The 23,225-nt window shown below is 43.3% G+C and overlaps 1 protein-coding gene across 1 annotated transcript in view; it reads left to right on the top strand.

Moving 5' to 3' along the window:
- The first annotated feature begins 1,262 nt into the window (after nucleotides 1-1,262).
- Nucleotides 1,263-23,225, top strand: part of DRD2 (dopamine receptor D2) — a 91,366-nt gene continuing 69,403 nt past the window's right edge. The window contains exon 1 of the mRNA XM_038005189.2: nucleotides 1,263-1,284. The gene's annotated coding sequence lies outside the window, so the exon portion shown is untranslated. The remainder of the gene's footprint in view (nucleotides 1,285-23,225) is intronic.

Genomic DNA, 23,225 nt, shown 5'->3' with positions numbered 1-23,225 from the left:
TTCTGAATCTTCTATTTTTTGCTTATTAGGTGCCCAGATTTTTTTCCAAGCTGATGATCTTTTTCTTTTATTAATTCGTTTTTGTGCCTTGGCTCTGTTCCTTGAAGCATTTCCCTTGATTTCCTAGATCTCCAATGTGATTCTCAGTAGTGACTTCCCTGCTCCTCAGTTTACTTTAATCTATTAAATATTTAGGGTTTTCTTGTTTTGTTGTTAGCTTTTGAACATCCCTTTGTGCTCACACTGTGTCTCCTTGACTGCCCTCACCACTTTTTAAAATTAATATTCTCATATGTCTCATCCATCAGCCCTTCCAGAGTGCCCTTAAAAGATCTGTAATATTGCTTTGCCTTCTCATGGTTTACGATTCCTTCATCTTCACAGAGGGCAGGTTGGTGGGGATTCTACTGATGGTGTTAAATTGACAAATAGTGGAACACGCAATGATTTCTGCCTATTTGAATCAGAGATGATTGAACAGATAATTCATTATCTTCTGTTAAAGGTTGAGGGGATATTTTCTTGCACCTAAGTCTACTAATATAAAGTCCTTGGAGAAATTCCACCAGTGCACTTGTCCTCCTGGATGATCAGAAACAGCAGGATTGGATAAATTCTCCTTTTTAGAACCAAATAACACAGGCAGCTACAGTCCCTGTCCAAGCAGATTCACCATATTCTGCTGGCTAAGCTCACCTTACCTCTCTGAAAACCATAAAAAATCTTCATCTTTTCTCCAGGCTCAAGGAAATAAAAATCTGGTCCTCTGTTGCTGGAAACTTGACTCTTATCTGGATCTAAGGAGAATAAAGCCTGTTCTCTCTCTTCATAATCCCTAGGAACACCTGAGGCCTCAGATGTGCCATCCAGGTGCCACCAGCAGGGACCTCTTGCTTGCGGGATTACTGCATACTGTTTCATATAGCGGTTAGCAATTATCATTTTTCTTTTAAGTTGGGGTCTCAGTCTGTTAGTCTGCACTTAGGCTGGAGTGCACTGATGCAATCACAGCTCAATGAGACCTCGAATTCCTGGGCTCAAGCCAGGCTCCCACCTCAGCCTCCTGAATAGCTGTGACTACAGGTATACACCACTGTGCCCAACTAATTAAAATTTTTTTTTTTTTTTTTTTTTTTGTAGAGACAAGATCTTGCTATGTTGCCCAGCATGGTCTTGAACTCCTGTGCTCAGGCAACCGTTCCACCTTGGCCTTCCAAAGCGCTGGGATTACTGGCATGAGTCGCCATACCTGCAATGCCGACAATTTGATTTTCATTGGTATTGGTGAGTACAGCTTATTTATTAATTCTCATTGGTAAGAATAGTTCATTTATCAATTCTATAGCCAAAGAACTTTCAGGTTATTTCCAGTTCACGGCTACTTTAAGCAATGTTCTGCAAACATTCGTATGGATGTTTCCTGGTGCACATGGACATTCATTTTTCTGCAGCAGTGGTTTTCAAAGTATATGTGCTACCTCTAGGGATCCCTAAGACATTCGTGAGATGAAAACTTTTTATAAGACATTGTTTGCTCTTTTCACCAAGTTGACGGTTGCACTGATGGTGCAAAAACAGTGGTGGCAAAACTGCTGATGCCTTAGCATGAATCAAGGTCGTGGTACCAGACTGTACTAGTAGTCATCATATTATCCACCACAATGTGCCACAGTTTAAAAAATGCCAATTTCACTTAAGAGAGTTCTTTAACGCCAGGTGCGGTGGCTCACGCCTGTAATCCCAGCACTTTGGGAGGCCAAGGCAGGCGGATCATGAGGTCAGGAGTTTGAAACCAACCTGGCCAATATGGTGAAACCCTGCCTCTACTAAAAACACAAAAATTAGCTGGGCATGGTGGCACGTGACTGTAGTCCCAGCTACTTGGGAGGCTGAGGCAGAAGAATCGCTTGAATCTGGGAGGTGGAGGTTGCAGTGAGCCAAGATTGCGCCATAGCACTCCAGCCTTGGCAGCAGAGTAAGACTCCATCTGGAAAAGAAAAAAATATTCATTAATAAGCAGGAAAAGTTATCAATTATATTGAATCTTGACTTGAGTACTTTTTAAAAGTATTCTGTGTAGCATCAAAAAATATCAAGAAAATATCTAAGAAGGAGAAGGCTTCTACAAAGAAAGCTCTGTAACTTCATTGAAGGACATTAAAAAGATTTAATAACTGGAGCTATATATCCCATTTATAGATTAGAAGACTCAATATTGTAAAGATGTTAGTTCTCCCAATGATGATTTAAAGATTCATCACACAGAGAGTACTGACATTGTCTTACATTTTTGCAAAACCCATTAATGTCTAGCTTAATGGAAGATAGCTGGATTCCTATGTACTGCTATTTTTTTTGTTGCTATTATGAAAGGTTCCTTTTATAAATTGTATTTTCTGTTAGTGGCTGATATACAAAAATATCATTGTTTTTAAAACTATTAATTTTATAGCCAGCAAACTTACCAAAGTCTCTTATTAATGCTAATAGTTTAAATTAAAATTCCTTTTGATTTTCCAGGTGCACAATAATGTTGTCAGTCAATAGCGATAGTTTTACTTCTTTATTTACAGTCTTCGTACTTTTTATTTGTTTGTATTGCCTTAATGCACTGGAGATGATCTCTAGCACAATGTTGGACTGCTGTTGTTAGATCACATGTCTCTGCCTTGTATTTATTTTTATAGATATTCTTTAGTACATTAAGAAAGCACCCTCTCTATTTCTATTCAGCTAAGAGATTATTCCTTAAAATTATAAATGAAAGTTGCATTTTATGAAATGATTTTTCTACATGTATTGTGATAATCATATAATTTTTTCCTTTTCCTATTAATAAGGCAAATCACTTTGATTTTTTTCTAAGGCTGAATCAGCCTTGCATTTCTGCATTAAACTCTATTTATTTATGGTTACATTAGCTTCTAAAATTTTTGTGGAAAATTTTTGCACCTATGTTTGTAGATCAAGTTTGCTTATACTTTCTATTTTTCTCCAAGATTTCCATCAGGGTTTGGAGTCAAAGTCATTGCTTAAGTTGAGAAGTGTTCTTTCATTTTTTAAATTCCTCATGACTGTTTGTATAAATATTTGAGTATTCCTTTCATAAATCGCTGGTAAACCCACTGGTTAAGCCATCTGGACTTGGAGTGCAGGAATTTTGTTTTTTATTATTAATTCAATTTTTCTAATGCTTATATAGAATTTTATTTTTTATTGTTAATTCAGTTTTTTAATGCTTACATAGAATTATTCCATTTTCTCCATAATTTATTTAATTGAGCTCTATTAATGAAAACATTAATTGCTTTCTGTTTTACTATTACAGAGGGTGCTGCAATGAACACATTTACACAAGAATTTTGCATATTTGTGTGCGTGTTTACATTTTAAATATATTTGTATAAGATAGATTCTTACAACAGAAATTGCTTGGTCAAGAATATGAACAGTTTCAGTTGTCTTGGTCTTGATATCAGACCATTTCTTCCTTGCGGAAGCAGCATTGGAATGAGAAATGCCCTCTGGGTTAGTTATTGATTGTGTGTAACAAATTACCTTAAAACTCGGTGGCTTAAAAGAACAATAAATGTTTATTATCCTCACAGTTTCTGTGGGTCGGGAATTTGAGAGTGGCTTAGCTGGGTGTTTCTGATGTGGGGTCTCCCTTGAGGTGGTAATCAAGAAGTCAGCCAGGTCTGCAGTCATCTGAATGTTTGGCTGGAGCTGGAGGATCTGCTTTTAAGGGGGCTTATTTGTATGACTGGCAAGTTGGTGCTGGCCCTCAATAGGAGGCCTCCGTTTCCCCAATGTTGGCTGTCCGCAGGCTGCTTGAGTATCGTCACAACATGGCAGTCAGCTTCCCTAGAACAAGTAATGAGAGAGAGAGAGAGATGGATGTGGCAGCAGTGATGCCTTTTGGACTCTGAAATCATACACCATCACTTCTGCCCTATTCTGCTCATTAGAAGCATGGTATTAAATCTGGCCCACATTGGAAGGAAGGGGAATTAGATTCCACCTGATGAAGGAAGACATATCAAAGGAATTATGAGCATATTTTAAAATCATCACAGCCTTTCTCTAAACCTAGTTTAAATGGATTGATTTCCTTGGCATGAGTCTTCAAAAATATGTATCTAAGAAGTTTTGCCCACTGAAGTCACAGAGGCCAATGAGATCAGCTGGTGAGAATGTGGTGGCTGTCAAACACCTGCTGCCCTTGGTGTCCAGTCCCCAGTGCCCTGGCTACTATCCAGGCTCAAGATTTATGTCTTAATTATGTAAATGAAGAGATTATGCCATCAGGGGCCCTGGTGAGCTAATTACTAAACAAGAAATCAATGCTGCTGAAGTCAAAACTAATGAATCCCAAGGCTCCCCACACTCTGACTATAATTGCAGTAGTGAGAATCTTATTTCAACAGACCATGCCAGAGAGCTGGGAGGGCCTTGCACTGTGATTTATTCATTGAGATCCTATCCAAGCTGCTTTTTCTCATGGATGCTGGGTTCTGGAAACAATCCCTGGCCATTCCTCTCTCAATCCACGGGCACCTCTGCACCTATTCAGTCATCTGTAATAGCTCAGGCTCTGGGAAATGAATATAAGGATTGTTCTGGCCAGTGACAGTGAGGAGGGAGGAGCTTCGGTAAGAGCATCAGCTCAGATAGATGTGACATTTGGAGGACTGAGGCAGGGTGAGAGGGTTTCACTGGGGTCCCTTTCTCCCTCCCTGCTTTGCAAGAGGTATCCAATTGCCCCCGACAGTGGACAAAAATGGACAGAGAGGTCTCTTGACTCTCTAGGCCCCAGAGGCACACAAACGCCTACTCAACTCATTGTCCCCTCTGCACCCTCCCTCACTCCCTCACTACAGGGCTCTGGGCTCTGTCTCTCTTGCTTAATGTGGCTATTTTTCTTTTAAACCAAATTGCCTAGTCTTGCCCTTAGCTTTTATCCAGTGCTGCTACAAGAAATAGCCATGTGCAATCTATTTCTGCAGTTATCGTAACCATACTGTTGAGGATCATGACTGTTAAATCTGCAGCAAAATAATGAGGGGGATTTTTCTGGTGTCCCAGAATTGTGGCTAAGGCCCAAACCAAAGCAGAGAAGAAGAGGCACTGAGGAAGCCTGCATTCTAAAGACAGCTGCCCAGGAGCAGGGCTAACATGTCCTGGCAATGTGGTTTGTAAACCACAGGTTGCAGAACTGACTTGCCCGCTTCAAGCCACTCTCCATCCTGCCTTCTGCTCCTCACTCTTGCAGATATCAAGTGAGGACTGGGGAATGGTATGGGGAGATGGCACCAGAGCTGCAATCTTACAGTGTTGTTGGTGGGGGCAATTCCCTTATCTCCCCATGGGAAGACACACATGATCACAGAGACCACTGCACTGGCACTCTGCTCTAGAGACTCTCTAAGAGGCCTGTGGAGATGGCCCATGCCAGTGGAGGGCGAAGGGGCTGCAGAGGGCCTGGCAAAGAAGCACTGGGGTTACCCCATCCTGGGTCTCAGCAGCCCTTGGAGAACACAGAGGAAGTCCATAGCATTGCCTGTGGTTCCACACAAGGGGCATGGAATGGAATGGCAGGAGCTGTGGGCTGTCCAGCTGGTTGCCAGAATAAGTCGGGAAGGCACCACTCAGAGAGAGGGGGGCACAGCGCATGTTAAAGGGGGGCATTACCACCTCCTTTTCAAGTGGGTCCTTCTAGGAGAGGAGAGCCGGGTTGAGTTGAACATTGCTCCATAAAAAGACCCCACCCTCCATGTGGAGACTGCCACTCAGTGGGGTCCACCAACCTCCCACAGAGCCAGGTTGAGCCAGGCTGAGATCAGAGATGCCTCCTCACCACCACAGACCCTCGACCATGCTGAGATGCCTCCTACCTCCCCATCCTTTCTTCCTGCCCCCAAGTCTAGAACTGCTAGACCCAGAGGAGGGAGGAGGAGGAGGAGGAGAAGTGACGGAGGAGACCATGCTGCTCCCCCACCTCCAAGTCCCTAAAGCCACAGTCTTCCTGGGGTTTGGGGCATTGACAAAAGGAAGAGCTTTGAATCAGATATGAATTTAGAGTTTTAAATGGAATGGACTGAGTTTTTAGTAACTGAAAGTGACAGGAATATTTATTCACTTTCTGCCCAAAATATCAAGTGATGGGGAAAAGGGATTTGACAGAACACAGCAGAAAGCAGTGAATAGAAAAAATTAATTTTCATGTTTATACCCCACTGCGTTGAGACTCGTGAATAACCCACTGCACATCATTCTAGTCGATGCTCCTTAAATAAAGCCCCATGGAAAGAAAGTCTTCTCAGAATTTTTTGCAAGACTATCCAAGATGTGGGGAAATGTGCACCCTCACACACTGTGGGAGGAGAGGTAAATCGCAGAGGCAAGGCTTTTCCAGGGAGCAGTGTGTGTCACAAGACTTAACAAGGGCATGCCTTTGATGCAGCAGTTTTATAGTGAGGAAGGTATTTATTGATGGTTAAACAGATGTTCATGGAGTACCTATCATGTGCTGGGCACTGTTCTGGGTACATTGACCATGGCAGACATGGTTTCTAGCCTTGTGGACATTACAGCTTAGTGAAGGAAAAAGACGGGCCAACAGGATGCTACAATACAGGCTGCTTCCTGCCCTACCAGAATGAAGAGCGGGTGATGGTGGTGACATAAGAGGCGCAGCGGACTCGGTCTGTGGTAGAGGTGGGTGTCAGAGGAAACTCATCTGAGGAAGTGATGTCTCTGTTGAGATCTAAAAGATGAATGGACAAGGATGCTTAGTCAGTGCAAAGTGTGCTAGGCAGTGGAATGAGGATGTACAAAAGCACAGAGGCAAACAGAGTGTGACAAGTTCAGAAAACCCAAAGATGTTCAGTTTGGCCACAAAGAGGAGCAAGAGTGAAGCAGCTTTAAGCAGGGAGAAGCTGGAAAGGGGCAATGAGCCCTGAGGGAATAATTCAGGATGCATGCAAAGACTCACCAAAGCATCATTTATGGTTATAATATCTGATGATTGGACACAACTTAGATGTCAAACAATGGGTCACCAGTGACACCAATACAATAGAACACTGACTATAAAAACAATGCTGCTGATGACTATTTATTGATGTGAAGAGATGCTAAATGTTGTACTGTGAAATTAAAAATCAGCATATTGGAGAGTCTTGCAAAAAAATCAGCATATATAATATAAAATATACAGGCTGGACAAGGTGGCTCATGGCTGTAATCCCAGCACTTTGGAAGGCTTGAGAACAGGAGTTTGAGGCTGGCCTTGGCAACATAGTGAGACCCCATCTCCACAAAAGCCAAAAACACTAGCTAGGCATGGCAGCTAGCTAATGTGCTTATAGTCCCAGCTACTCAGGAGACTGAAGCAGGAGGATTGCTTGAGCTCAGGCGTTCGAGGCTGCAGTGAGCTATGATCAGGGCAGTACACTCCAGCCTGGGCGACAGAGGGAGACATTGTCTCTAAAATATATAAATACATTAGTAAAATAAAATAAAATTGTATGCACAGTTTGATCTTATTTTTATTTTTAAAATTATGCAAAGATTCTGGAAAAATACATACCCAGTGGACTATACTTATCTCTCGGTGCTGGGATTGCAGATGAATTTCGTTCTTTCCTTTTTGCTCTACTGCAGTTTATGCCATACTTTATCTGTGTGCAAGTACGGCTTGGATAATAAGGAAGTCGAAGTTATAAAATATAAAGTCACTGAAATGTAAGCTTAAAAAATTTAGTGCCAGGAAAGTCTTAGTTTCCCTATAAAGCATGAAGAAATTATTCAAAATTGAGAAGAAGCTAGTGTAAATGCAACTGACATGGAATATCAGTTTAGACATTTATGAGCTCCAACAAATTCTGCATGCTTATTCAGAAGGTGTCCACTTCCCTCCCCCATCTGCTCCCATTCCCAGCCACATGCACCAGTTGCTGAGCCCCAGGCAGTGCCAGCTTCTCATGAAAATCTTTAATTCTTGTTCTGCCACCTTCTTGGTTCTCTAGTTTTGTCTCAGAAGCTTCTTAACCTATTAGGATCTGCAGGCAGATAAGCTTATAATACTGCTCTAAGGTCTGTTCAAGGCCTTCTGGGTGTCAATAAATTGCAGTGGGTTCACACAACTTTGTCTGGGGAAATAGACGTCTTCTTCTGGTCCTACTAGTGGGTGACTCACTTTAGGACCTGAGCACACACACCCAGCACGATAAATGTGCATCACCATCTTGCACAGCCTTGGAGTAGAAGGAGAGAAGCTGGTGAACTTTCTCCTTTCTGAAAGTTAACGTGTTTCCTTTTTGCCATGGATACCTGTAATCAGAGTCAATTTGATGCTGTTCCAATTATTACGGAGAAAGACTTGCCACTTGGATTCAGTGCTTTGAATTCAATTGATCTTTGAATAAGAAGTTTCTGCAGTGATGTGGACCCTCTGCCTAAAGTGGACCAACATTCTTTCTGTCCCTTGAAAGACACATGTTGTCCCTGTTCCCATTCCTGTGTTCATGCAGGTCCTCTCACTAGAAAATCCTGCTTTGCTGCACTTTCGGTCTATCCCAATGCTACTGATCTGTCATGACCCAGATCAATTTTCACCTGTGTGAAGTCTTCCCTGATGCTACAATTTACATGCATCTAGACTCTATGTGTTCCTTGAAAAGGGCATAGATGTTGCCACAGGAAGCCATAAGATCTAGTTGTAACTTTACTGCTTACTACTTGAGAGATCTTGTGAAATTTACTTACCCTTTAAGAACATCAGTTTTTTTGTTTGTTTGTTTGTTTCATGGAGACATTGAATAACAAGATACAAGATTACAGAATATTATAATTTAAGTGCCTTAATTACCAAACGCTACATGTATTATTCAACAAACATTTATTAAGTACCGACTATGCAAGTGACACTGCACTAGGCGTTACACAAATGCTAGTTCTATTATAAGAAGAAATAATAGTTTTCTAGGGAATTTAGCCAATTACATTGTTTTGTGCTTTTAATGTTTCACCTATGGATGTCTTGTTAATTCTTTTTGTATTTTTATGTTAATTTTTGGTATTGCCGAATATTTATCAAATTCCTACTATGAGCCTAGTGGGGATAAAATGGTGGATAACAGTGTTCCCTCCTACAGTTACACGGATTTAAAAAATGGGTAACAATTGAAGATTTTAAGCAAGGAATGAATTTGATGGGATTTGTGCCTTTAAAATACGATGTTTTTTCCAAGTAGTTGAAACTTTCTCCCCTTCTTTGTTTGTCTAAGTTCTGTACATTTTTGTTTATCAAGTTTGATGCCGCTTTCTATTGGGATACTTCTCTGATGTCCAAGTTTGGGTTTTGGGCCCTCCTGTCTGTACCTTTTCTTTTCTACCCTCTGTGCAGCTCTAATGACATGGGTTGTAAAAGTTTGAGTACTTGTCTGTATGCCCCTAGATCATGAGCTCCTGATGAGACATTTCTGGGTGGTGGAAGAAAGAGTGTTTACTAATTGAGAAGCCTGGAGGAGAGACAATGTCTGTAGGGAAGTGCCAAGTTTTAGTTAAACTGGGAAGAGAGGAGTCCGCTTGGTTGAGGAGTCTGGGGGAATATGAGCATTTGTTTACCACAGAGTTGACTCTAAAGGAGACTGTGGGCTCTCGCATTATGAGGGAGGAAGTCCAAGGCAGTGGGAGAGGCGAGCTAAGCCCAGGAGCAAGGCATACGGAGTTCGTTCGAGAGAGAGGTCCCAGGTCATTCTTGAAATAGGAAATCCAAGGCGAGGAGAGCACACCTGGAAGTGGGTTTAGTCGGTGCCTACTACTCTCACCATGTAGGGAGAACAACAGCCCTAACTCACCAGAAAAGTACAAGGCCTTTAAGAAATGCTTAATGTATACCTCAACAAAGCTGGAGGGAAAACGGCAACAAAAAAGGGACAAATGCTTTATTAAATAAATAAATGTCTAAAGAAAATACTAGGTTCATGAATTACCTTCTGTATCAGAAAGAGCAGTGGCTCTAATCTTCTGGCCCATGCAAAGGAAGGCCCAGTAAGTGCCTGGCCATGGCCACCTGACCTCTGTTGCTGTCAAGGCTTGGGAATTACCTGTTCAGAAATCCAAGAACCTTTGCTTATGAGTTTTGATTTCTCATTAAGCTTTATAGGGTTTTCCCTGATAATTAACACATATTATTTACCAGTTCGTCTTCTCCAATTAAGATGATAATTAGATTCCATGTTCTACCAGGTGTTTACCAGCCACTCTATGAAAAAGAGCTTAATGAAAAAATCCAGACATATAATCACATTAACAAGAGGGGAGCCCATGGGGAGGAGGATTTGAAATGTTTAACAGTTGAGTGGAAAGTAATTGGATTTCAGGGCAAACACAGACCCCATATGGGCTGTCATATATCTCATGGCATGGGAAGGAGAGTATGGGTCAGTTGCAAAGATTGGGTGTTTTTTATTGCCTTGGCAGGTCATAGAAACAGGAAGCTGGTACATGCAATAGTGTGGGCTACAGGCTTTGATAGAATGGTGGCTAACAACAACAACTGATATTTGTCAGATGTCTACTCTGTGCATGGCATTATGGCAGGTGATCTACAAGCTTTATGTCAATGGATTCTTACTGAAACCCTTTGAGGTAAGTATTATCCTTAGCTATATATTACTGATAAAACAACTGAGGCTCAAAGAGGTTAAGTAACTTACCTAAGGTCATGCAGCTATTAAGTAGCGAAGCTGAGAATAGAACCCTGGGTGAACCAAGGTATGCTCCTCCATGTGGTGGGAGACTGATAGAAAGCAAAGAGGTTTGGAGGATAATGGTGCCTGCCTCTAAAGCCATGTGGCTGCCACAAAAATGGCTTGGCCCAACAGTGGCAAGTATATGGCACATATACAGCCTGTCACTCCCTCCAACTATTACCCTTGCTAGACATTTCTAGTTTATCATGGTCTCTCCCACTGAGCACAGATGTGGCCTCATACTCCTTCTCACCACAGCACTGCAGGCAGCCACTAAGTCAATCAGAACTGACATGTCAGATGAAACCACTTTGCCATTCCTAACTTAGATGCTGTGTAAAAATGTCAGTGGCAAAGCATCGGGCTCAGAGTTTGCAGGAACCAGCCCTGGATCCTCGTTCTTCCTCTTCCAGCAGTTCCTAGAGCTTTTCTCACCATCTGTGAAATCTGGAGTATTGTTGTGAGGATTCAATGGAGCAATATCTGCTGATGTGTGAACCACAGAGCCTGCAGGAGAGTAAGTCGTGGGGAAGGGCTGGCTTCCTTCTTTCACAATGGCAGTCAGTATGTTTAGGCTTATATCAGGGCCAAGGATGGGTTTCTCAGTCTTAGAAACCTCGCTGGTAGGGAAAGGCTGTGACACACTAGCCTAGATCCCAGGGAATACATGGAGAGGTGGAGCATCCAGGGGTGAGGACTGAGAGTAGCTAGAGTGAATGATGTGCTGAAGAACAGTCCAGCCAGGTGTGGAGGGAGGTCCATGGAAAAGAGGGGCAAAGAAGCCATTTCCAGCAAAAACCAAGAATCCCTGGGCCAGGCCCCACATGGATACAAATCCAAATCTATACCAGCCAACGTGAGCCAGGCAAGGTGGCCTGAGCTGAGGCTTCAGGAACCCTGGGATAAAGAATGTGTGCTAGACAAACAGAATGTGTCTTGCTTGGCCTTTTCACTATTTTCCATTTAGGCTATGTTTGGTTTTCCTTTAGTTTTCTAAAGTCTCAAAATACCAACTTCTTTATTGATTTAAGAGGAAAAGAGAAACTCTCTATACCAAAGAAGGAAGATGGGAAGGTTCAGAGTGGCCTATGCCGAGAGTCCTGAGGGCACTGACCATCCTAGGGGCAATGAGAAGAGCCATGGAGCTGGTGAAGCCAAAGAGAGGACAAGCGGTGTGAAGGGGAGGTATTCAGGAAAGCAGTTGTCAGTCGACTTCCAAGTTTTTTGTTACCTTTGATTTAAGTCTCCTTCTGCCAGGTTAAGTAGAGCACTGCATGTACCTCTTGAGTTCCAGTGTCCTGCCACCTCATGTACCCCTTCCAGGTCTTGACTTTGAGTTGATGGAGGTGAGAGAGATCTAGAAAGAGCTCTTAGTGGGTAACGTGAGCAAGTTGGGAAACTCAGCTCAGAGCCCCAGATCTGGGCAACAGGGGTGGATCTGAGTCTTAAGGAGAAGGAAGGAAACCACTGTTCAGAACTGGGTTTCAGTTTAGGGTAGTGTTAGGCTTTTTTGATGCAAAGCACTGGAGGCTTTCTTGATCATCTTGAGTAAGTGTGTATGTGTGTGTGTGTGCTTGGAGTAAGGGAAGGAATATTGAAAGGAAGAACATGGAAATAAGGTAATTAGAAGCCTCAACCGTATGGCCAGGTGTCAAGACTGCCAGGGAGAGTTTAGTAATCAGGCCTTGCAAGAAGAAAAGAAATTAATATCCTGGCGGATTTTTCGGAGACCAGAACCGGAAGACCGGGCAAAGTTCCAGTTGCTCTAGGGATTAAGGTCAATTTTCATCTTCACGGAAGTGTGTTCTGCTCTACATGTCTGCTTCTTTGTGTTTATCTACTTTACAGGATATGGACCAGTGCCCTCACCCTACTCATATCTTTGGCTTATTTATAATTTTGGTTTACTCATAAACATCACTTACTCATGATTGCTCATGGTTCTTGCCTTCTCTTGACCTCTCTCTGCATCAGTTTCTGCTCCCAATGCCAACCGAATAATTCTCTTTAAAGAATCTCATAGTTCACATTTCTAACAGATAAAATCTAAAAGGTCCAGCTAATCATAATTGCCTCCATTGAGAAAGAACTTTTCAGTCAGACCGCCTCATGGATTATCTGCTCTGAGCTGTCAACGATGAGAGAAGCAGTTTCTCATTGGAGGTAGCATGGGACTGTGCAACTGTGCATCAGATCTGCATCCTATCTCCGTTCACATTGGAAGCTCTCATAGGGCAAGGCCTGGGCACTGAACAGTTCTCTGTATGCTCCTCTTGAGAGCATCCCAACTTCCGTAGGGTCTTGATCTTCATTCATAATGATGACTGGGTTCATTTACTTCACCTTACTCTCAGCAACCTCTACCCTGATAGCTGGATTTTTTATTTGGTGCTCTACCAGTCAGAGTCCTAGCAGGACACATGAAAATCATGTGCAAGACATGAAAATCATATGCAAGCCATATGCAAATCATAGGATCAATTGAGAGGAGTTTAGGAAAAAAAAAAAAAAGACCACGCCTGGGTGTGATGGCTCAGGCCTGTAATCCCGGCACTTTGGGAGGCCGAGGTGGGTGGATCACCTGAGGTCAGGAGTTCGAGACCAGCCTGTTCAACCTGGTGAAACCTCGTTTCTTCTAAAACTAAAAATATTAGCTGGGCATGGTGGCAGGCACCTGAGATCCCAGCTACTCAAGAGGCTGAGGCAGGAGAATCACTTGAACCCGGGAGGCAGAGGTTGCAGTGAGCCATTGCGTCACTGCACTGCAGCCTGGGCGATTCTAGGATTGGTGACAGTGGGGCTGCATTACAACTTGAAGGACCTGAAGGGGCCAAGAAAGGAGTAGTTACCAGGAGGGAGGAAGAAGGAGAGAGAGAGAGAGAGGTGTACAGAAGCTGTGACCTGTGGCCTAGTGTTGCAGGCTCCCCTATCCCCCTGGAGTGATCTAGAGACTGACCCTGACCTCATTCTCCTCTCTCCCTCTGATTTCCTTCCCGTAGTCCAACCCAGTGCTCAGGAAGGCAGAGTGCGAAGGGGCCTTGATTCAGTCCACATGGGTCAGCTTCCAGGGTGTGAGCAGGGTGAAGGGCAGAAAGGAGACCTGGAAGGACAAATCTGAGATGTCCAGTACAGGGCTTTCCTCCCTGGCAGTGGTCTTGAATCTAGAATTTGAGCACTGTTCAGCTGGTACCTACATTTCCTGGTTTGAGTTTTGCAAATCTATACTCCATGGCTGGCAGACAGCCAGGAAGAGAAGGCAGCCAGTAGTATGGGTCACACAATGTTGAGGGTGCATACCCCAGGGGATGGGAGGTGTAAGACATGGAGGGTGAGACAGCCTGGAAGGCAGAAGTTGATGTGTGGAAGACTGGGCGACAGGTAACAGGCCAGTGGTGCCAAGAAGGTACAACTTGGAGGGACGTAGGTCATCCACCTGGTTAGTTGGGCATAGCCATGAGGTCTCTCAGGGAGGATTCAGAGTCTTCAGCAGACAGATTTAGCTCAACATCTATTATTTTCTTTATTTTTATTTCAATAGGATTTTTTGGGAATAGGTGGTGTTTGGTTACATGATTAAGTTCTTTAGTGGTAATTTCTGAAATTTTGGTGTGCCCATCATTCAAACAGTGTACACTATACACAATGTGTAGTCCTTTATCCCATGTTACCCCCCATCCTTTCCCCCAGGTCCCCTAAGTCCAATGTACAATTCTTACACCTTTGCTTCCTCCTAGCTTAGCTCCCATATATGAATGAGAACATGGGATGCTTGGTTTTCCAATTCGGAGTTACTTCGCTTAGAATAATAGTATCCAATTCCATTCAGGTTGCTGCGAATGCCATTATTTTGTTTCCCTTCATGGCTGAGTAGTATTCCATGGTGTGTGTATATATAATATATATTATATGTATATATATTATATATATAATATATATTATAGTATAGTATATTTATTTAAATATATATATACACACCATATATATACACACATATATATGTATATGTGTATAATATTTGCTTTATCCAGTCATTGATGAGTGCATGGGTTGGTTCCATATTTTTGCAATTGCAAATTGTGCTGCTATAAACATGAATTTGCAAGTATCCTTTTTGTATAATGACTTCTTTTCCTCTGGGTAGATTTCTAGTAGTGGGGATTTTCTTTAGGGAATCTCTATTCTGGATTTTCCATAGTGGTTGTACTAGTTTACATTCCCACCAACAGTGTAAAAGTATTTCCTTTTCACCACATTCACGCCAACATCCGTTATTTTTTGATTTTTTGATTATGGCCATTCTTGCAGGAGTGTGGTGGTATCACATTGTGGTTTTGATTTGCAGTTCCCTGATCATTAGTGATGTTAAGCATTTTTCCATATATGTGTTGGTCATTTGTATGTCTTCTTTTGAGAATTATCTATTCATGTCCTTGGCCTACTTTTTGATGGGATTTTTTTTTTTCTTGCTGGTTTGTTTGTTTGAGTTCTTTATAGATTCTGGATATTAGTGCTTTGTCGGATGTACAGATTATGAATATTTTCTCCCACTATGTGCATTTTCTGTTAGCTCTGCTGATGATTTCTTTTGCTGTGCAGAAGATTTTAGTTTAATTAAGTCCCATCTATTTATCTTTGCTTTTGTTGCATTTGCTGCTGGGTTCTTGGTCATGAACTCTTTGCCTAAGCCAATGTCTAGAAAGGTTTTTCCGACGTTATCTTCTAGAATCTTTATGGTTTCAGGCCTTAGATTTAAGTCTCTCATCCATCTTGAGCTGATTTTTGCATAAGGTGAGAGATGAGGATCTAGTTTCATTCTTCGGCACGTGGCTTGCCAATTATCCCAGCACTATTTGTTGTATAGAGTGTCATTTCCCACTTTATGTTTTTGTTTGCTTTGCCGAAGATCAGTTGGCTGTAAATATTTGGCTTTATCTCTGGGTCCTCTATTCTGTTCCATTGGTCTATGTGCCTATTTTTATATCAGTACCATGCTGTTTTGGTGACTATGGCCTAATAGTATAGTGTAAAGTCAGGTAATGTGATTCCTCCAGATTTGTTTTGTTTTTGTTTTTGTTTTTGCTTAGTCTTGCTTTGACTATGCGGGCTATTTTTTGGTCTCATATGAATTTTAGAATTTTTTTTCTAATACTGTGAAAAATGATGGTGGTATTTTGATGGGAATTGCACTGAATCTGTAGATTGCTCTTGGCAATATGGTCATTTTCTTTTCTTTTTCCTTTTTTTAAATATTTTGAGATGGAGTCTCACTCTGTCACCCAGGCTGGAGTGCAATGGCGTGACCTTGGCTCAGTGCAAGCTCTGCCTCCCAGGTTCATGCCATTCTCCTGCCTCAGCCTCCCAAGTAGCTGGGACAACAGGCGTCCACCACCATGCCCGGCTAATTTTTTTATTTTTAATAGAGACGGGGTTTTACCATGTTAGCCAGGATAGTCTCGATCTCCTGACCTCGTGATCTACCCACCTCAGCCTCCCAAAGTGCTGGGATTACAAGCACGAGCCACCACATCAGACCGCAATATTGATTCTACAATATTGATTCTACCAATCCATGAGCATGGGATGTATTTCCATTTGTTTGTGTTGTCTATGATTTCTTTCAGCTGTGTTTTGTAGCCGTGTTTTCCTTGTAGAGGTCTTTCATGTCCTTGGTTAGGTATATTCCTTAGTATTGTGTGTGTGTGTGTGTGTGTGTGTGTGTGTGTGTGTGTGTGTATATGTATATATATATATACACACACACATACACACATATATAAAAATATATATATATTTTGCAGCTATCGTGAAAGGGATTGAGTTCTTGATTTGATTCTCAGCTTGGTTGCTGTTGGTGTACAACAGTAGCTCAACATTTATTAAGTGATCTTCTCTGTTTCTAGCACCATGTGAGGCACTGAGAAACTAAAGATGGATAACAAAGTCCTTATCAATAATTTCAATATAATGTGAAGTGTGATTAGATAGTGTGTCCAAGGGACTCTGGGGGCCCCTTCTGAGACTTTCTGGGGAGAAGGAGGCCTGGGTCCCTCCAGAAAGATGAGTGAGAGTCAGGCTAAGTAAGGAGGGAATAACATCCCAGCCAGAGGGAATGATAGAAGAAAACATGAATGTGAGTGCCCATAGTAAGGTCAGGCATTGCTGTAAGGTGGGAGGTAAAATATGGTGAGAGATGCGACTGGAGATGTGGGTGGAGAAGGCAGGCTGTGGCAGGTTGGGAGCAGACAGAGGCACACACTTCACTGTGTGGCCAATGGGCAAGCCTTGATGGGTTTAAAGAAACATGCAATGTGATCATGTCTGCATGTGGATGGCCCTCTGGAGGCTAGGCCCAAGCTGGATCAATGGGTAAGTCTAGAGAGAGAGGGAGAGAGCAGTGAGGAGGCAATTGCAATAGTCCAGGTGGGAGAGGATGAGGCCTGAGCTAGGCAGGAATGACAGCTAGAGTTGCCCCTGCAGAGTCCAACAGGGAGCATGCTCACAACTCCCGCTGCCCACCTCACCTGGCACGGTGGGGATGTGTTACTGCTGCTGCCCCTCAGGCAGGGTGGCTTTCCCCACCTGTCTGGCTGAACAACAATTTGCTCTAAACTGTACTTAGGACTGTCATGATATAAGAAAATGAAATTGCCTATAGGTGATTATAGGATTATCTGAAGGGCTCAGGGAAACCCAGGTATTTCTCAGTTTTCCAACCTGAGTGGCAAAGAGATCAGATGGCCCCTCTGGGAAGGTTTGCTGGATACTGCTGGGAGCTGGGAAGGATGAGGAGGGATGGCCATCCCCCTAGGCAGAGAGCTTCACATGCATCCTGTGAGAGTCACAAAGGCTGAGGGCATGCTCATGGAAGCAGATGGGCTTACCTCACAGCTCCTACTAACTCACCTGCCTGAGAGGTCAGGCACATCACTAAAAATAGCAAACCCCAATTACAGAGCACTTCCTAGGGCCCAGGCTGTCTTTCTCAAGGTGTTCCCATACACAGGATCACATATAATTACCACAAAAACGTTTACAAGTAGATCTGAGGGAAGGTGAATCAAATGGAAGAGTCAGTTCCTGGCTCTGAGGGAAGGCTGGCAACATGGACAAAGAAATTTCTGCTCTGGGACTTCTGGGCCCCTTCCCTCTAGTATAAACAGACCAGGAGTGCAGACAGGGTTGGGGTGACCAGTGGGCTGGCACTTTCTAACCTATTTCTGAAAACAAGAAGGGGACGTGCCCAAAGCACAAGCATATCGAAGTACAAAGAGGGCCAGTTACGGCTTTGGTCTCTTCCCTCTCTCCATCTTCTGCCATTCTTCTGCTACCTCCCACCTCCTCTCTCCTTCTCTTCTTTCTTATATCCACAATATATCTGGCATCATCTATCTACTTTCAAAAACTCCATGCAGTCGGGCCCACCTGTGCAGCCCCCATCTATTCAGATGCTGAGCAAAGGGATGTCTTCTCCCTATTCCTCCCTCCATCAAAACTTTCACACCCCCAGAGCCTGGAAAGCAATCTCTATTAACCAGCTCACACTCAGGTATGTGTAACAGAAAAATCACCCTTAAATTTCCACCCTTACATTTGCTTACTGAGCCAAATTATTAATTGAGACTAACTAATTGCAGAGGTTTCTTTTAACAGACACTTGTTGCGAGTCTGCCTTGTGTCAGGTTCTGTGCTAGGGGCATGGAGGGACACAGGTGAGCTGTAGGATTTCACGCTTTAGTTGAGAAGCAAGACAGGAACACAAATGACAATGTAATCAATGTCACAGAGAGGTACAGGTCTTTATTAATATTGGGGTGTGGGAAATGAGGAAAGGCCTCATGGAACTCAACTATGTGAGTGGGGCCTTGAAAAACTAGCAGGAAAAGTATGTATGGATGCAGGGAAGAGGGGCTGTCAGGCATTTCAGACAATAGCAGCATGTGTCAGGAGGTGGACCTGGAACAAGTACCCAGAAGACAATAGGTTATCCCAAAGTGTGAGGAAGATGCTTCTGCTCAAAGAAGGCAGAGAAAGGGGTTCCTTTAAATCTCGTCCCTCGCTTCGTTCCTGCAGGAGACGAACTCAAGGTCTGCAATGATTTTTCTTCCCTCCTCACAGGATTTCCCACCCATCCCAGTCCCTCCCTCACTGGGCGAAGGGGCTGGACAAAGGGACTGTCTTGTCTTTCCCCCATCTTGACTGAGGGCTTGCTTTGAACCATCTCCCAGCAACCCAGCTCCCATATGACTCTCCAGTTTTGTGGGCAGACCCACCTGTCATCAGCTCTGTCCAAGTGCAGGTGACAGACCTGGGGGGCTCTCTGGGGTCTCAGAGCAACACCCCAACTTTTCTCAATGGCTCCTTTCCTTCCCCCTGGTAAGACCCTCCCAACTACTTGGTTTCTATAACTGTAATAATAGTCCTCCCTCTGAATAGCTTACCCACTATTTATGCCTAATTACCATGTAGCACAATAATGATTATGTATAGCACTAAATGTGTCAGATTAACTTTGCTCGAAGTTTTGCTTCATTACAACACCAAACTTGATTCATGTGCATTGAGTATTTAACCTCTCTGGGCTTCAACTCCCACATATGCAAAATGATGGGTAGGGATTATTTCAGTGCTTCCCCCGCTGCCTGGTGTTCAGAATCATTGGTTGACTTTTTAGAAATACAGAGGGCTAACCCCGACCCCCTAAATTATAGTGTAATAGTTCTGGCATTGGGCCCCAATATCTGTATTTTTCTTTTAGTTTCCCAGGGATTTCTATTGCATCCAATCCAAAGATTGGCATATGGGAACCTCTCGAGTAGGTCATCCCTGCCATCCTTTCCAAACCTCATTGATTCATTCACTGGGAGGGGAAAGTACCAGCAATGAGGCTGGAAAGAGGCAAGGATGGATGTGCTGTTAGCATGATTAGAATTTATCTCAAAGGCAACAGGAAAGACTTTAAAGGGGAGTAAGTAGGATGACATCATCAGGTTTATGTTTAAGAGGCAGCATTGTTTTGCAGTGTGGAACATGGGCTGGAGTAAGGACAGCAGCACAAGAAGGCTTCATAAGCATCTACATGGGACAGGATGATGGCTGGATTGGAGTAGTGGCAGTGGGGGTGGAGTGAGTGGGTGGATCTGTGTAGCATTCAGAAAGTAGAATAAGCAGAGCTCGGTTTTATTTTTACCTTTGGATCCGGGATATGGTGAATCGTTTCGCTGCACCACCTCTGTCCCCTTCCTATACTGTAGAATTCCTGTGTGGGCCTTGGTGGCAGGCAGAGCCCTCACCCCACTGAAAGGTGCAGCTCATAGCCCAGCTCAACCAATGAGTGGCAGCTGCCTCAGATTTTGACTGAGGAGCTAGTGATTCAGAGAAGCAAGGACACTGGAGAATCAATCCTAGAGGTGGTACCAGTAGCCACAACTTTCAGTTTTCCAGGGACAGCATAACAGGGTGCCAGGGGGATGCCAGTGTCTGGTACAGCCAAGGTGGAGATGCCATCTGGTGCCCTGTATTTAGCTATGATAGCTGAGTTCTCACTGGACTGTTGCTCCAGCTTGATTTTGGTTGAAAGTCTAACAGTAGCTAGCTTTATTTTTCCTGCCTGTTTTACAAGTCTGGTTCTCTAATCTCCATGATTCTGTGAGCTACTACAATATTTTCCATGAATTCCTTTTCTGCTTAAACTATCAGAATTGTTTGTTTCTCACATCTGTGTTCCCGACTGCTACCCTGATTGTGTTGGAGGAAGAGGGCGTGTGAGATTGGATGGTGTGGTCCTCAGAGATGAGAAACACAGGCAGAGGGTCAGGTGTGAGCAAAAGAACCCCAAGTGCTGCTAGTTATAGACTAAAGATACCGTTGCTCCTTATTCACTCACCCTCAGTAAAAAAGGAGCTGAGACTGAGTTTTTCTTCTCCATTGAGCGCTTTCTTTGAACTGCATAACTCCATTCAAAACCTGAGGCGGTGAATGGTCCTTGCATTTGCAGACTCCCTGAAATCTATCATCCTAGTTTCATTGCCTGCTCTCATCTTCATTAACCTTCCCAGTGCCCTCCCCAAATTAACAACATTCTTGCCATCACAAGGCTATTGGAAGGTAAATAAGATCACAGACGAGAAAGTGCTTTATCATCTATGGAAAGGACTGAAGAACTTTAAGGCAGTAGATTGTACTTACCTAAATAGAACTTCAGAAGTTACATGTGGATTGTTTTCTAACTTCAGTCACTTTCCAACCTATTTACTTGGTAGTTCACAAGATGTTTTATTTTGTTTTCACATAGATTGGCAACTGCAGTAACCACTGAAACACAAGATTTTTTTTTTTTTTTGACAGAGTTTCACTCTTATTGCCCAGGCTGAAGTGCAATGGCATGGTCTCAGCTCACTGCAACCTCCACCTCCCGGTTCAAGTGATCTTCCTGCCTCACCCTCCCAAGTAGCTGGGATTACAGGCGCCTACCACCATGCCCAGCTAATTTATTTATTTTTAGTAGGGATAGGTTTTCACCATGTTGGTCAGGCTGGTCTCGAACTCCTGACCTCAGGAGATCCACCCACCTACCTTGGCTTGTAATGCTGGGATTACAAGCATAAGCCACTGCACATTTTAAGTGCACAGTTCAGTAGCATTAAGTACATTCATATTGTTGTATAAGCATCGCTACCACTCCACTTTAGAGCCAGCCTCGGTCTCCCAAAGTACTGGGCTTACAGCCATGAGCCACCGTGCATTTTAAGTGCATAGTTCAGTAGCATTAAGTACATTCACATTGTGTGTAAGCATCACCACCACTCCACTTTAGACCTTTCTCCATGTTCTCATACCGAAACCCCATACCCATCAAATATGTCCCCATTTGTCCCTGCCTCCAGCCTCTGGCCACCACCAATTCACTCTCTGTCTCTGTGGATTGACTCTAGGTACCTCATATAAGTGGCATCGTACAGTATATGTCCTTTTGTAACTAGCTTATTTCACTTGGCACAATGTCTTTGAGGTTCCATGTGGTAGCAGGTGTGAGAATTTCTCTCCTTTGTTAAGCCCTAATAATATTCCTTTGCATGTAAATACCACATCTTGTTTACCCATGTTGATGGACACATGGCTTGTTCCACCTTTTGGCTGTTGTGCATAATGCTGCTATGAACATAGGTGTGAAAACGAGGTGTATATTTTTGTGGCCTCTTCCCTTCAAGCAATGAAATTTCCAATATGAATAATTGCACTCTGAGTTATCTGTTCTGTAACTCTGAAGAACTGTGTAATAGAATTTCTGAAAGTGAGTCACCCCTGTATTCTCTTTACTCTTTCAAAATAGGAAGCAGCAAAGAATAAATGTCCATTTCACACTGAGGTGGCAAGGCCCATTAGAGTCTACCAGTGAGGAAATCATTTTCTAAGGGTGATTACACACGCAGATGTCAAAACCCTCAGGTAACTCTCTGCTCTCCTACCTTGGCTGGATAGTGCCCTGAACTTCTGTCATTCTCAGAAGATTATCCCCTTCCCACCCTTCTCTGGAGTCTACCATCTCGACTACCTTCAGCCCCTGCCCTAGATTATTCTGCATGGGGCTGTGGATCCCTCAATAACAACAATATCCAAGAATTCCACACCTCTCTAAGGTTTTCTGCATTCGAGGGATGCACTAAAGTACAAAAAAGATTATTTTTTTTTTGCCCTGTACTTCCTTTGACCCAGATGGATTGCTGTTCTACTGCTCCCCAGTCATTTGCAAATGGCACAAGAACTAAGACAAAAGAAGAGGATGAGAAAAGAGAAATTCCCAGAGCTTGGAAATGGGGGCTCAGTCTTTATCTGCAAAGTAGGTTAAGAAATGGAGAACTGTAATACCATATAGAAGGTGTCTGTATTTCCCGTGTCACTTCTCCAGTTAAAGTTTTCTATAAGGGGGGGAAGACTCATGGAACATCAACATCTGTGGGTTGTCGTTCCTACTTATTCTTCATGATAGCACTGCAATGTGGCTCTCTATCCCCATTTCACAATCCAGGAAACTGAGCCCCAGAGCCATTCAGAATTTCCCAAGGTTGTGGAGTTTAGATGGGAACAAACTTCTGTGTGACTCTAGTGTTGCTACTGACATGACCCTGCTCTGCCTTCCCCACCTTTCAGATTTCCCTTGTTTTCTGTGAGATGATTTTTAGAAGGGGACAGTGACAGTCTGTTCTCTCTGGGGGTACATCAGTTTGAAGAAGATCAGCAAGGGACCTCCCTTTCCAAGCTGCAGCGAGCAGTTCTTGGAGCACGGGAGGAAGTTCTAGCTCTCCCTATTCTCTGTTGGCATCCTCCTTTGTTTCCTCATTACAATGGGCCAACAAAATCCCCATCTGTCCCTTACCCATCTCCTAGCCTTGCCTGAATGTCTTTGTCCCCCCAAATTCATATGTTGAAATCCTAAGCCGCAGGATTATAAAATTAGAAAGTGAGCCT

The sequence above is a fragment of the Chlorocebus sabaeus genome, chromosome 1 (genome assembly GCF_047675955.1).
Source record: "Chlorocebus sabaeus isolate Y175 chromosome 1, mChlSab1.0.hap1, whole genome shotgun sequence".
Classification (NCBI taxonomy): Eukaryota; Metazoa; Chordata; class Mammalia; order Primates; family Cercopithecidae; genus Chlorocebus; species Chlorocebus sabaeus.
The sequence above is the reverse complement of the archived record's forward strand: the minus strand, read 5'-3'. Positions and strand labels throughout refer to the sequence as shown.